Source organism: Meles meles, chromosome 14 (assembly GCF_922984935.1).
Source record: "Meles meles chromosome 14, mMelMel3.1 paternal haplotype, whole genome shotgun sequence".
Classification (NCBI taxonomy): Eukaryota; Metazoa; Chordata; class Mammalia; order Carnivora; family Mustelidae; genus Meles; species Meles meles.
Genome location: NC_060079.1, coordinates 84,848,597 through 84,864,830, shown reverse-complemented (window position 1 = coordinate 84,864,830; position 16,234 = coordinate 84,848,597).

Below are 16,234 nucleotides of genomic sequence, written 5' to 3'. Positions count from 1 at the left end.
GAAAAGTATAAGAAAAATGTCTCACCACATAGAACATATCACAGAGGGAGAGAAATTATTTTTAAAAAAGGACCCAAATAGAAATTCTGAAAAGTACAATAACTGAATTGAAAAGTCCATCACCAGAACTCAGCAGTAGATTTGAGCCAAAGAGAGAAACAGTGAACTCAAAGATGTATCATTTGAGATTGTCCTTCCCAGAAACAGAAAGAAAAAAGAATGGAGCAAAACAAACAGAGCCTCAGAAACCTATGAGACACCTTCAAGCACCGGACATACACGTGATAGGAATCTCTTGACGAGAGAGGTAAAAAGGGGCAGGAAGGCGATCTGGACAAATACTGGCAGAAAACCCTCACAAATGGGATGGAAAACATTAATCTGTATTTGCAAGGAGCCCATCAAACTCCAAGTTAGATAGACCAAAAGAGGCCTGCATCTAAATTATGAACTGTGGAAAGACAGACAAGGAGAGCATCTTAAAAGCAAGAAGAGAGAAGGGACCCATCACACATAAGGGATCCTTAGTAAGACTGACAGATGGCCTCTCAGACACCATGCAGCCAGAAGGCAGTGTAATGACATTTTAAAATGCTGATGGGGGGCGGGAAACGCTGTCAACCAAGAATTCTATATCCAGCAAAACTATCCTTTAAGAGCGAAGGGAAGATTAAGACATTCCCAGATAAACAAAAACGGAGTTTTTCCCTAGTAGACCTACAAGAAATACTAGAGTCCTTCAGGCTAAAATGAGAGGATATGAGACAGTAACTGAACTCCTTACAAAGACATAAAAACACACCAGGAGGGGGGCGCCTGGGTGGCTCAGTGGATTAAGCCGCTGCCTTCGGCTCAGGTCATGATCTCAGGGTCCTGGGATCGAGCCCCGCATCGGGCTCTCTGCTCTGCAGGGAGCCTGCTTCCTCCTCTCTCTCTGCCTGCCTCTCTGCCTACTTGTGATCTCTCTCTCTCTGTCAAATAAATGAATAAAATCTTTAAAAAAAAAAAAAACAAAAAAACAAAAACAAAAAACAAAAACACACCAGGAAAGGTAACTATAGGTAAATATAAAAGCCTATAAAAGTATTCTTTGTTTGCAAGTCTTTTTTCTGATTTAAAAGAAAGTAATGTAACACAATCGTTACACATCTGCGGTGACGGCCATACAATTTGTAAGGAAGAAACTTGCAGGACGCTGCAGAGCGAGGGAGGGAAGAGGGCTACAGAGGAGCGCACTGTGGTGTTAGGGTGGTATCGATCCAGACCAGATGCTTTTAGGATATTAACGGTAGTCCTTAGGACAGCTGCCAACAAAATAAATGCAATAAAAAAAGCAAAGGGAGTAAAAGGGTACACTAGAAAATATACATTTAACAAAGAAGAAAACTGTAGGGAGAGGATAGAGAAAAAAGATGGTACCTAGGAAACAGCAAAAGGGCAGATGTAAATCCCACCTTATCAGTAATTACATAAAACAGGAAGGGATTAACACTTCCGTCAAAGGGCACAGATAGGCAGGATGGGTAAAAATAAAATCATGCGACTATATCTTGCCTGCCAGAGATGCACTTTTCATCCAAAGACACAAATAAATCGAAAGTAAAAGGATGAGAGGAGACAGACTGTGAGAGCAGGAGCCAAACAACCACAACCCACAGACGGCACCGGCATTGGAACAGCTGTGCTCGTACCGGACAGAACGGGCTTCGAGAGGACAGTAGCACAGACACAAAGTAGGACATTTGACCCCCGTGTCCGTCTGTCACGGAAACAGAACAAGTGTCAGTAACACGCACTAAACCAGCCTAGAACACTGGAGGCAAGAACTGACGGAACTGAAGGGAGAGAAGTTAATTCATCAAGAATCAGTGGGACTTCAAACGCCCTACTTCCAGGAACGAGCAGAGCGGCCGGACGGAAGACCCTCGAGGAACTAGAAGACCTGAAGGTCGCTCGGAGCCACCCCGACCTCCCCCGCGTCTAGAGGAACAGCTCACCCAGCAGGGATACGCGACCTTCTCGAGGGAACGCGGGGCGTTCTCCGGGACACACGACATGTTAGAACATAAACTGTAATAAAATCGCAATAAATTTAGAAGGATTGAAATCCTGAATGTTCTCTGACCACACCGGGATGAAAAGAGAAACCAATAACAGAAGGAAATTTGGAGATTCACAAATACGTGGAAATTAATCTACACACTCAACAGTCAAATACAAAATCACAAGGGAAGTTAGCAGATACTTTGAGACGAATGGAAGCAAAACAGGACTTACCAAAATTTACGGCATGTTTTGAGGAACTGCCAAACTGTTCTCCACAGAGGCTGGCGTGTGTTCCGTTCCCAGCAGCAAGCTGCCGGAGTTCCCGCTGCTTCATAGCCTCACCCACACGTGCTACTACCTGTCCTTTGAGGGGACCGACCTCGTAGCTGGGACGCAGTACCCCACTGTGCATGCAATTTGCGTTTCTCTGACGACAAACGACGTTGAGCGTGCTCCGTGTGCTCGTCGCCCATGTGTAAATCTTCTTGGAGAAAGTCTATGCGGATCCTTCGCTCATTTTTAAAGAAGTTATTTGTTTGGTTGTTATTGAGTTGTAAGGGCACATCACATATTTGGTCCCTAGACCCTTGTCTGATAACTTGAACACCTTTTCTCCCGTTCTGTAGGTTATCTTTTCATTTTCTTGGTCTGGTCCTCTGACGCATGGAAGCTTGTCTGTCAGACGTTGACAATATCGAGTGTTGGTGGGGTGTGAACAGCTGGGCCTTTCCCACACGGTTGCTGGGAGTGTGAGAGGGGCAGCCCCGCTGGAAAACAGTCCAGCAGTTTCAGTTAAGTTAAGCACACTCGTTAGGTGATCCAGCAAGCCCACTCCTGTGAGTTTACCCAAGGGAAATGAAAATGAGTTTCCATAAAAACCTACACACAAATGTTTATTCACTTAGAATCAGCAAAAAGCAGAAAGCACCTAAACATTCCTCAGCTGGGAAGTGGGTAAAGAACCTGGGATTCTGCGACACGACGGGACACTAAAAACTAAACACCCCGAACACGAGGCTTACATTTCCAGTCCATCATGGCGGGACCAAACAGGGCCCACGTATGGTCACAGTGGAGTGCTCTTCTGGAAACGGGACAGCAGTGGGGTGGGGCACAGATTGGGGGTTGTCAGGAATCAAGTGGGGAGGTTTTGACCACAGAGTCACAGCACAAGGCCATTTCGAGGGAGAAGGAACTGTTCTGTGTCTACTTCGTGGTGGGCACAGACCTCTGCACATTGGTCAAAACTCACACATCCATGCGCCAAAAAGGTGTCTTAACATACGTAAATTTAAATAAAACGAAAACTCAATAGTGACATGATGGGACAGACAGCCGCTATGTGTGTGTAGCGAACACCGTCCACCGCACGGCCTTGTCCCAGCACCACGGGGCTCGCCTGCACTAATGTAGTGCGGCGCTTCAGCTACGCTCAAAACCGATCCCAGAAGGAACTAAGGAGGGGGGCATTCGCAGATGAAGGGTGGCCGATCAGTCAGCGGACTGTTTTCACGGTGATTATTTTTCTCAGGCTGCGCCACTCCTTAAGACGCGCTCCCTGCCACGCGGTAACCAGCTACTGTTAATCCCCGCACAGCTCCCAAGTGTGCGGCATCGATCCCACGGCTCTGACTCCGTTTCTCGATGGCCGCCGTCGTTCTGCTTGATCTCACGGTGAGCCTGTGGGTGCTGGACAGTTTGCGTGCACTCCAGACCCGAGAGGAGCGTGTCAGCGCGGTTTACATGTCGGAGTGCACGCCTGGGAACGGAGGGAGAAGGGACAGGGACGGGCAGCGTGAGGCAACACGAAGCGGTAGAAGGACCGGGGATTTGGCAACTCGCGGAGCCATCAAGCCTCTCTCCATGGACTCCTGCCGTTACTACGTGTCATGGCACGAGGCTGTCTTTGCAGATGGGACGCTGTCTTCACGGAAGCTGCTCTGATTTCCACTGTCCTACTCTGAGTGACCGTCTGAGCTCTCCGGGGTCTGCGGGCTGTTAGATTACCGCTGTTTCGCCCACACTGATTAGACACCGCGGGATAACGGTGTTGGCATGGTGGCTGTGCAGTGCGCCTCACTGCAGAAATGTGGGGACGCCGGGCTCAGAGCCAGGTCACATGCCAGCAGGGGCAGACCCGGTTCTGTCCGTGACCACCGCCAGCCTCTCTGGATAGAGGGTGCCACGTGACAAGAAGTCCTCACGCAAGGGACGCCTCTGAGCTCCCGGCGAGGGCGGGGCACGTCGCTTGAGCCCCACGACGCTGGCTGGTGTGCTTGGCCTGCCAGTGGTGGGACAGCTGACGGGTCAGGTCTGTTCTCCTTAAGTCCTCTGACGCCAGAGCCTCGCCTCCAGGGTGATGGGGTCTGGAGGGGATTTGGTCTCCGCGCCACACAGGCAGAACAACGCGGCCCAGACCAGGGTGACAGGCCAATGACAGGTACATCTTGAACCAGAGGAGTCTTGCTTGGCCTTTGCCACGTTAAGACACACGTCCTCCCGGGTGTGACTCCACCACGAGCCCAGCACTGCCTGCTCCTGGCCTTGGGTCTCCCTCGCGTGTCGGCGGCACATCTGGGTGTCTGGAGCGTGTGGATACGACCGTTGCAGGTGTCCCGATGCGTCCAGCTGCAGACGGCACGCCGCGGATGGCAGAGCGTGCCGTTTCCGTGCGTTCTGGGATGCAGATGCGCCGCCCCTCTTGGAACAAGCGAGCTGCCATCTCTCAATGGTGGGCGCCTGTCACCCTGTCGATCCACGATCCAGCCCGAGGCCCACAGAGGCTCCAACCCAGGCTGCAGGAGAAGGCTGGCCTGCACAGCGCCGGCTGCACGGGTGGGAAAGGATGAACACCTTTTAGGCAGGGGAAGCCCATCCACTTCCATAAATTTCAAGGGGAGAAAGTTGATGGAACTGGTGGTGAGCCCAGCACGCAGAGTTGCAGGAACATCACCATCCAGAAGACCAGGGGCTCTCAGGGGAGCAGGCATGTGCGGGGGGTGGGGCGCATATCAGAGGTCCCTGGGCCCTTGCACAGCCTTCCATGGCTGGACCCACTGCAGAAGAAGCTGGTGCCTGTCCATGTGGTGTAGACAGCTCCCAGGAGACACACGTGGCAGGTAAGGGGACTGAGCATCCCAAAAAGGACTTCAGTCTGATTTTTTAAATAATTTCAGTGTTCCAGAATTCACTGTTTATGCACCACACCCAGGGCTCCACGCAGTCCGTGCCCTCCATAGTACCCACCACCAGGCTCACCCAACACCCCACTCCCCTCCCCTCCAAAACCCTCAAGTTGTTTCTCAGAGTCCACAGTCTCTCATGGTTCATCTCCCCCTCCGATTTCCCCCAAATCCCTTCTCCTCTCCATCTCCCCGTGTCCTCCGTGTTATTCCTTGTGCTCCACAAATAACTGAAACCAGATGATAACTGACTCTCGCTGCTTGACTTATTTCACTCAGCGTCATCTCCTCCAATCCCGTCCAAGTTGATACAAAGTTCATCCTTTCTGATGGAGGCGTGATGCTCTGATTTTTAAATAATTATCTCATTGCTAAGTCCACGGCCTTTCTCCAGTGATCTCACCTGCCGGGCGTGCGGCTCTCTGTCCTTCTCCCCCGGAGTCTGCTCTCCCTTTAGATTTGGAGACTGCTCTTCTCTGTTCTTGTACTTCTTGGCGTTGCCTCACGCTGCCTGTCACTGTCCCTTCTCCCTCTGTTCCCGGGGTGCGACTCCTATGACCTGTTTTCAAACCCGTGCTTCTCCTGGTGGGCGGCTGCCTCCTGGACGTGGACAGACTCCGCACGTGCGGAGCAGCCCTCCCGTCCCCGCAGACACGGCTCTTCTGTTCTGAGCACACGTGACGACCTCCTCCACCCAAGCAACGAGTTAGAACACGAAGCCATCCGTGATTTTCCTCTCCTTTACACACGTTCACCTGACCTCTAAATCTGAACCCGCAGGCACCTTTCCAGTCGAGACGGGCCCACAAACTCCTGGAAACTGTAGGTGCTCTGACTGCAAGTCATGATGTGGAAGGCTCGGAAGCGTGACTGTGTGAGCACGTGTGTGTGTGTGTGTGTGTGTGTGTGTGTGTGTGTACACACATCTTCTTCTGGAGAGGGGAAACATAGTGGGAGGGAGAACACCGCGTTAGGGCAGGTGTGTGGATCAGACACACAACCAAGGCTCCGTGGCCATGCATCAGAGTTTGGGCCATGTCACAGTTGAGTTAGGCTTGGTTATCCGGGAGTAACCGTCTCTCATCACCGATGATCATTTCTCTGATTCTGCAGATGCGTTTCCCTTGGCCTGAAAGTCTTTCACAGTGCTCGTCCGTCTTTGCTGGAGAGTTGAGTCCTCTCTATAGGGGGGGCCTGGTCTTGTCTTCTCTGTACCCTCCCCCATGTCCCTCTGCAGATGTCCCTGTTGCCTCCTCAGGGCGGGAGCATCAGACACTGTCTAGATGGGTCGTCAGTGAGGAAAGGAGGGAAACTGTAGATCGTGTTGGCTAGTCGTAGCGTTTTCTCTAGTCGTAGCTACAAAAAAGGCAAGAGTAAACCCACTGATCAGGGAAATGAGTGCCTACCTCATGTAAAGTTGCCTCAAAAGAGAAAAGCCGATTGAACCCTAGAGAAAGCAAGCAGTGTGAGCACAACAGACACTGAGGTTTTCAAGGGATAATTCTGTGCTCCTTCCCAGTGGTGTCTTGTTGTGGTTCCTGGAGAAGACGGCCCTCAAGGGGCTCGTAGCCTCCTTGACCAGCCGGTCCTGATACCATGTGGCCCCGAGTGAGTGAGACGGTGCATGTACCGGGGGCAAATGGAGGATGTCTGTCACGGGGGCCCCGGCTCTCCAGCCTTACTGGCCTCCGAAGAGGGGTGGCATGAATTACTGCCGAAAATCCTTCACCCTCCCCTTTATCCTCACGCTCCGAACACGACACTGTGGTTCTCCCAGCTAGAAGGGACACAACTCCCCTGCCCCACGCCGTGGTCCCCAGCATCACCGACGGATGTTAGCAGACATGGTTAAGCAAGACGGGAAGTGTGCTCAAGTGACGGGCCCGGCCCTCTTGCTTCTCCGCCACTGCCCAAGAGGAGTGTGGGTAGCTTGAGGGACATGAGGACAGACAGTGCCTTGGCCGGCGGCAGTGAGCCTGGCCCCGCCGAGCGCACACGAGGTCGGCTGGTCCCGCCCGGCCTGCAGACCCAGGAGCTGTGGCTAGAGAGTCGAGAACCGAAGGGCAGCAGGCCGGACACCTGGCTGGACTTCTGCAGACACAATTCCTTCTTTTGCGGGAAACCTCAGCCGTCTGTGGTTCAGCCTCGGCTGAGCAGAAGAGCCCCCCCCCGCCCCGCCCCCCGATATTCTCCAAGGGACTCTGCTTTACGGTAAGCCCACTGACCGCGGCTATTAGCTGCGGCCACAAAACGCCTTCACAGAAGCACCGAGACGCGTGTCCGCTCGACGCTCTGGCTACCATGGCCCGGCCCCGGTGACACACGAAACGGTCGCGGTTGGCGTCAGCGGCTGTGGTTTGACGCCGCCGCGTGGGGAGTGCTTCTACTCGGCGTCACGGACGGGGGCTGGCGGGTGCGGAAGGTAAGAACAGGGAGCTGCGGGCGGTCGGATTCTGTCCCTGCGCGGGACGCGCTCCAGCGCCGGTATCCGGCGTCCGACCCACGCACCCGGGTCCGTGACCCGCTCTCCGCACACAGAGCCCAGGGAGGAAGCCCCACACCGTGAAGGGAACAGATCGCTCCGATCAGTCACCCACCGGCGCCGTGACAAACAGCCCTTCATAACAATTATCTAGTTGAAACACCATTAACAATTAATGACATACATCACAGAACTTATTGAACCCATTAAAGCCTAATTTACTGCTATAAAAATATGGCATTAAGAATTTATGGATCATTACCTTTCATCCTGGAATGAGATATTGCTGACGGAAACTCTTAGAAGCCATTGAAAACAATCACTCATTAAAGCCACATGAAATTAAATGATACAGTGTAGCAAAAGAGGGGAGGAGAGAGAGAGAGAAAAAGAAAAAAAGAATCAAGTGAAAGCAAAGTTTGAAAATGTGCTTTTGAGTAGAAGCCCTAACTTTGCGTGACACTGAATGGATAAAGATGATATTTTCAAACAAGATTAAGATCTACAATTAAAGAACTCAAACGAAGAAATTTTAATGTGCCATAAAATCTTCTTTTTGGAAAAACGTATTAGATCATGACTGATAAAAATTCTGATCATGACTAATCACTGCTAGGTATTTTGGAACACGATTATGGAGAGTATAACAATGTTCAAATTAATTAATTCCTTAAAGGGTTTTAAAACATAATGCGATGTAATAGCTGTTGTAGCTTTAAAAATGATTATTTCTTTCCTCCCTGCAACCAAACTCGTCAGTCAGAAGTCAACCTAATTTCATTGCAATTTCTAATTTATTACTCTGTAATGAGATCAACTTAATAGTGATGCGCCCCTTGTCTCCTGAGAGACCACACTAGCAAACCCTCCGGTCTGTGACACACCGAATGTGCGCACAGAAGTCGTCATGGCTACCGCTCACGTGGAGCCCCCGGGGTCCTGGCCAGACGGGCTCGTGAGCACCAGTTCGCATCCCCTCTGATTTGTGGGTTCTGCTTCTTCAAAGTGGCTGGGCCAAATAGCCCAAGCCCTTTCAGAAAAGTTCTGAGCTTAGAATAAAAATATCTGCTAAACGATTTGCTATTTGAGAAAGAGAGAGAGTGAGCATGAGAGCAGTGGGGAAGGGGGGGCCGGGAGGGAGAGGGAGACTCCTCTAGCAGACTCCCTGCGGAGCGCGGAGACGGGGACTGGGGCGTGATCCCACGACACTGAGGACGTGACGTGGGTTGAAATCAGGAGTCAGCCACCTAACCCACTGAGCCATCCAGGCGCCCCTAGAATACAGTTTTATGTAAATGAAATAGAATTGGAACAGTCAAGAGCTAGAAAAAGCCCAAACGTGCTGATTTACAAGCGGGGGCCCAGAGGACCGAGGCAGTGTCCCCCCGACCCCTGGCCCTGCCTTCAGTCATGGCAGAAGGAGATGCGAACCCGCGGAGTCCCCGTCGGGCGCCGCACCACGATTCGCGGCTGGATCTGGAGAGCAACAGGGCTGTCCCTTCGGCTGGTGCGGAGCAGCTGGCCCGACCGCGCGCACACCACGGGGCCTGGGCAGACGTGCGCGCACGTGTGGTTCACATCGTCCCCGGAGAGAACGCCTGGAACGTACCGTGTCTGCCGGTGGCTTTCGGATGCCGGGTACTTACCCCGCCGGGCACTTCTCATCCCACTTCTTACTGGCCAGTGACTGAAATGGTTTACCGGGCACAGAAGTATCAAAGAAGTTCGTGCGGCCAGCACACGTGACTATCGGCGGCACACAGCCTCCCGGGAAAGCCCGCAGGACGGCCGCGTCCCACGCCCGCCTGCCGCGAGGAGCCCCTTCCAGGCTCCCGTCCTGTCCAGGAGGCGGGATGCAGCGGCGCTTCAGCGGAGCCGCCTTCCGGTCTTCCGACAAGCCCGTCCAGACTCTGTCGTATCGCGTAAAATTGCCACTTGTCTGCTCCCGCGGGCGTCCAAGGAGACCCGCCAGACGAGCCTCGTTAGCGGGACACAGTGAAAACACACCAACTTCAGTCCCTTACAAATCGGCTTTAAAATATCACTTCCTAATATTTTCAGACGTTAGGCACTAAATAAAAAACGGATGTTCACGTCCCTTTCTCGACGTGCAGGGGGCTGCCTCTCATTCTTCTCCTCTTGTATTTTCTCCCACACAAACAGAGTGCGCCGAGGCTTGCAAACAATCTGTAATCCGTAATGACTCCGCGCTAACCAGAAAACAAAGAGGTGAATTTTCTTGTAAAGATGTAGCCATTTGTTTTCACTTGGCTTTAATTTTTCCCGAACCTAATTATAATTATTAATATATATCCTTGCCTATTCTAATTGCAGAACGAAAACAGGTGCCAAATAACAAGAACAACCCCGTAAATAAAAGACGGATAAATAATAGCTGTTCTGAGCAGAACTACCGGCGCGTGTGACAGAGCAGCCACCGAGTGCTTCCCCGCAGAGGGTCGCCGACGGCACATTCCAGAGACAGAGGTTCTGACTCCGTCTACCCGTCATCAGTACCACCTGCCGTGCCACGTCCCTGGGCCACCTGCCGGCGGCTCCCTCTTCGGGCGCCGGGGGACTGGGGACTTAGGGGGCCGCGTGGGGAAGTGAGCACAGAGGCTCCTGGCAGGGCTGGAGGATGCCGTGGGCGGGCGCGACGCCGTCTCTCAGCCTCCGACGCACGGGCAGGCAGAGCGTCGCCCTAGCTCGGCCAGCGACTGCGGCAAATCGACCGGCGGGCGCGGGACCACAGCACACGTGGCGGGATTCTGCGTCCTTCGGACCCTCTTGCCTCCGGGAGAAGCACAGAAGCGAGTGTGGGGGCTCGCAGGCGCACGTCCCCAGACCGCCCGATCTCACACTCCCCTGGCACCCCAGCGGCGCGCAAGGCACACGCTCTGGACACGGAGTGCCTGCCCGACGCCTGGGACCCAAGTCACTCACGAGACTGTCCTCTGGCGCAGAGCCGTCCCCTCCCTTCGCTCCTCCCGCTTCCTCACCCGGAGCACGTGGTGCTCTCCGCGGGGCCGTCTGCCCGGAGAAGCGGCGCCAACGGTCCCAGCAGGCTGGCTGGTCGGCGGAGCTGCGGGAGACCCTGAGCAGGTGGCGGTGGGGGCCACTGACCGGCGGCCACTCCCCAACACTTCCCCCCTAGCCTCGAGGTGCTGGAGATTCACACACCGGAACGACACGCAGGTGTTTTCTTTGTGGACACGGTCCGTCACCCAGAACCCGTCTGCTCGTCTCCAAGCATGTTCACAGTACAGCCCTGCCCGCGTTAAGTCTGTGCGCAGCTCAGCCCCGGAGTCCCCAGAAATAAGTGAGCCCTGGAGATTTGCATCCACATGCAAATGGTCATGACAGGGGCCTCGAAGCCTCCCCCGCCCCGGCCAGCGTGCCTACCCTCCGCGCATACTTCTGTACGCCACCCAGCACACCGAGTTACCTAGGGTCTCAGAAACACAAACAAATCGGGAGCCCCTTTCCTCCCCCAGACCCCCGGCCGCGGTGAACACCCAGGGACTGGGACACACCCTTCCACAAATTTAGAATACATCGAGAGTAAAGCAGGTAAAATGCCGAAGATCCACATAAAGTTGCAGGACGTACCGTGGGTGGGAACGTGGCGTTTTCAGCGAGAACGTTCCATCGTCGGGACACTTTCTTCTCGTCCAGTCCCGACCCATTGTCCCGAACTCCGGCAGAGCTGACCACCCCTGAGGCTGATGCCCAGAAAGGTGCTTACGGGCGTTCGTCCCTGTCGTCAGGGCTTGTGTGGTTACCGGAAACCTGTACGGCCCTTTAATCTCTGCTCGAACACCATCAGTCAAGCAGGTCACACTCTGGTCATTAATTTCACTATTCCTACAGCCCCTCACGCTCCCCTGCGTCTTTCTGACTCAGAGGCTCTCTTGGGAACTTATGAAGGCCCCGAGCCAGAGCCACCGAGGCTGCCAGGCTTCCGGGGGACCGGGGAGGAAGGCAAATGTTACCCACCAGCTGCCCCCGTTGGGCTCTCGACACCCCAGCGGCCGCTTTCTGTCCGCATTCTTCATCTTTCAGAGCCTTCACGGCTAAGGCTCAGAGGGAGCACATTAACGCATGGAGCACCAAGCACTCTTCGGGAGATACTTATGCTAAAACTATTTGCTGCTTATCAGAAATTCAAACCTGACGGCTGCCCTCTGGACCGCAATTCCGCGGCACCTTCCACGCGCCGGGGCGTTCTCTTGGGGAAGCCAGGGGACAACTTCCTCCGCCGGCCCCACCAACGCCCTCCACGTGCAGTGAGACCCACGGAAACGGCCTCTACGCGCTTTCCGCTGCCTGTCCCAGAGGGGGCCACCGCTCCCAGGCAGGTCGTCACCACGGAGCCCCTTTCCAGAGCTTTCTCATTTCCGGGGATGTGACCCTCGCGCTCACCATCGTCGATGTCACAAGTTCTCACGTTCTCCCTACATCCCAGGTGCCCGGCCGATGACGTCTCTGCACGTGCGCGAAAGACGGACGAACGAGAAGTGGATTGAGCTCAAGCTGGTGAGCGGCTTCCATGTGTGAAGCAGGGAGGCTGCCCTGAGGACATAAGGGCCAACCCCGGCTGAGCTCCTGGACTTGACCTCTGAGGGCACGTGGCCACTCCTTCCTCCCTTGGTGCCCAGTCTCGTGCACGAGCAGGGGCTGCCATGTCTGCTGCCCTGCCCTGCCGCCTCGCGGGTGGCCCTCCCTCACCAGCCTCGGGAAGCTCCGAGCTGTTGCTGTGGTTCGTCCTGGTGCGGCGTTCACGTTCAGTAACCCAAATCCACTCGTCCCAGCGCACTTCCCAGCCCAACTAACTTACACTTAAAAATCACATCGTTAGTCAGAATGGGCTTGGAAGTTACGGGATCCACCTAACGGACGCCGGGAGCCGGGAGTGCGCCTGCCTCTCTTCTCGCCTCCCCGCTCTCGGCCTCCTTGGGCTCCGTCACCTTGGGTCCCTCCGGAGTGCCCGCAACGCAGTCTTGCTCTCCGGTGCCGATGGTCTGCGGACTGCGCTCCCTTCTCCACCAGGAGCGGATCCCCTTCTCCGCCTGCCCCCAGTCTCCACGCAGCAGGAGTGAGGGTCGCCGACCGGCTTCAGCGACCTCTCAACAGGCGTCGCGTGTCTTTCTGTGGGGTCTTTCCTTCCCGTCCACAGGACCGTCGTCGGTGTGGATTCCTTCCCAACTCTGCTCCTGGGCGGCGGTGGGCCAGGCTGCCAGGGGCACTGAACCTGGGCTCCAGGAACAGCGCGGCCTTGCCCCCACGTAGCTCTGGACATGCCTCTCCAGAGAGAACCGCCTACAAGGCTCACACCTGTCCCTGCCTCTGTCACACGCCCGGACAGAATGGATTTCTTCGCCACTCAGTGTGCAGAAGAGACGCCTCCCCGGGCCCGGACTACATCATCCCACACTCGCAGTTAGCACAGCTTCTCCAGATCTGCAGGCCCGTCTCCAGGCTCTCTCCAGCTGGTGAAACTTTGGGGGGAATTAGAGGTTCAAGGAGACAACGGACCTAGCCCTGTGACTCTGACCAACACAATTCCTCAGCCCGCACGACCAGCTGACCCCGGGCCGCAGCGCTGCGGGCTCACAACCGGCGTGAAGGCAGTTTTCACATCTCGGATCCCCTGGGAAATGGCACTTTAACATGCAAATTCAAATCTGCAACATCTGGGCGTCTTTTACACCCGTCGAAGTCCTCCGCGCTCGCGCCGGAGTCAACCGTAATGACTGTGCTACTCCGTGTGCATAGTAACGAGCCCCCACTGGGCAAGCGTTCCGCTCCAGGCCTACGGCTCGCGGGGTCAGGGCCGAGCCGAGCCCCGGAGGTCATCCAGCTGAGCCCACGCACTCAGGACAAGACAGGGGGCCCTGCCCACAGCGCTCCTCCCCGGGTGTGGGGCCAGAGCCCTGCCGCGACCCTTCCAAGGGCCCTTCTGCGCCCCGCCTGCCCCCAGTTCCCTCCCAGCACTGATCCGACGGTCCCGCCAGGGTTGTCCTCTCATTCTCATAACAAGTCGTTGGCCACCAAGCGCCTTTGTTCCCCAGAGGGGCTCTGCCGCTGGAGCTCTGGGCCGCAGCCCACACAGGCGTGTCCTAACACTCTCCGTGAGGCCTGTGGGCCCAGCCGAGGCAGCAGCCCCTGGAGGCTTGTGAAGAAGCAGAATCTTGGGGGGCGCCTGGGGGCTCAGTGGGTTATGTGTCTGGTTCTTGGCTTCCCCTCGGGTCGTGACCTCGGGGTCACGAGATCCAGCCCCATGTGGGACCCCTGCTTGAGAGTCTCTCTTTCCCGCCACCCCTCCCCTGCCTCAAAGAAATCAACAAGTTTTTTTTAAAAAGAGAGAGAGTTGTTGCGGGATGTGGAGGATCCTACACGGCAGCAGGGTTGGCCCGCGGAGGGACAAGGGACGTGAGTCAGCCTAAGACTCTCTCTGCCTCCCCCCCACCCCCCGCTCTCCTGCTCTCTCTCTGAAATCAATACCTAAATATTTCCAAAAAAGGCCGAATCTTGGGCATCCTCCCAGATCCACCGACCCAGAACCCACGTACCAGAAAGATGCCCAGGAATTCCACGCACGCATTCAATTTGGGAAAGTGCTGATCTATCCGGACAGTTTCTTTCTTCTCCTGCACCAGACTGTCAGGACTCTGCCTCGTCTTCCAACCCCGTAGTCTCCATCCAGCCGCGTCTGCAGCGGGTAGAGACTGAGAGGGAAGGAGGCGCTTGGTATGTCCCCGGAAGACCAGACTCCACCGAGCACCAGCCATGCCGTGGGCGGTGTGTCTGCCCGGGCTGTCGGGGTCCGACCTGAACTCCCGCTCTCCCCCGGTAAGGCCCAGAGACATCACTGCAGGGACTACAGAACCACGGAAACACATGGAGCCCCTCGGTCCTCGCCCGTCTCAAGCACTTTCCTGTCCGCGGGCACAGAGATGGATCCCGTGGTGTTTAAGAAACACACGTCAGCCGCCCCATGTTGCTAGACGCGCTGAGCCACCGGCCGGAGCCGATCTGCAGGCGGTCAGGGAGCGAGAATGTGTGGCTGGGGCCTCAGCGCCACAGGGGCCTGGATGACCTTGGTACAAGCGTGGCCGGCTACGCACGCACCTGTCATAGGAAGTCAGAGTCCTAGAGACCTTTACTAGTTCCGGTGCGGTTGTGTGCGATTGAACAACAATCTTAATTTCCTTAAGAAAAGGGAAATTCGAGGTCACGGAATGTGAGCAGAACAGTGCCAGCTACATTACGCTGGTGTCATAGGCAAAGGGACAGGTCCTGACCTCCCTCTTGCAACCGTTCTCTGCTGTTATCGAGAGTGTCAGAGCTCCCTCCGTCCGAAGGCCCAGAGCAAGCGGGGCCCACCCAAGAGATGTGGGCGGGGGGACCCTTTCTGTCCTCGCCGGCACCCGAGGTCCTCCCGGGAAACACAGCAATCCCAGTGGACGTGAGTGATGGGAGCCGGGGTCGTGCCCCTGGGCTCGGCTGCCTTCTGATGACCGCACAGTGTGCTCAGCAGGAAGGCCCCTGGCACAGAGCTTCCCCCCTCTCCCCAGCACCTCCCCTTGGCCACAGCCATCAGTTACCGAACAGAGAGCGCGCTGGTGTCCGTCGACCAGCACAAGAGCAGGTGACAGGCCGTAGGAGCCCTCAGGGGGACAGCAGAGGCACCTGAGGCTGGCCCAGGGGGAGCGCAGCTGGAGACGGTCGTCCTGACCCACACACAGGGACACACAAGACGAGGCACAGAGAAAGCTTCCAGGGACATCTCCGGAACAGTGTCCATATGAAAGGGAGAAGCTGACGTGCGGGGGAGAGGACCAGCCCCGCTCTGAGCAGCATCAAAGGCAGGGAAAGGGAGGACGTGTTGCCCGCAACTTTGTGCTCTTTGTGCAACGTGCGCCCGCGTGATGACGCCCTTGAGCTAACCACTGAGACGGCGCGAGAGCCAGCGGACGACGCCGTGGCCGGACGCCTCTGGAAAGAGCAGAGTGAGCACCGCGGCGAGTCCTCCGGCCGTGTTGGGGCAGGAAGACCAGAGACACCGCTGAGGCAGTGGGATCGGTGGTGTGGACGGCGGGACAAGACGGGGGGCAGAAGGGGCCTGTGGGAGGGGGTCGGGCGCAGAGCACCCGCAGCAGGGGGGAAAAGTGCCCGTCTCCGGCATCGTGAGGGGGAGCCTAGAAGAAGTGAAGGAAACGCAAGAGTCGCGTCTGCAACGTAGGAACACGTCCCCGAGCGGTGACCAGGATGCACAGTTTTGAGGGAAATACCCCACTTTCAAGGAGAACCAGCAAAGGAAGGTTTAGGCCGGACACAGCTCGGTGAGACGCTGGATGTCCGAGCGCAGACGTTTCGGCGGGCGGCTGCGCAGAGGCTCCCGAGACACTGAAGGGAGGAAGCCCAGGCTGGTGTCGCCGGGACAGTGCCCCGAGGCCACGGGGCTCCGATGCTGGGCGCTGGGCATCAGACCTCGTGCCCTAGCCCTGAGGCTGCTCCCCGG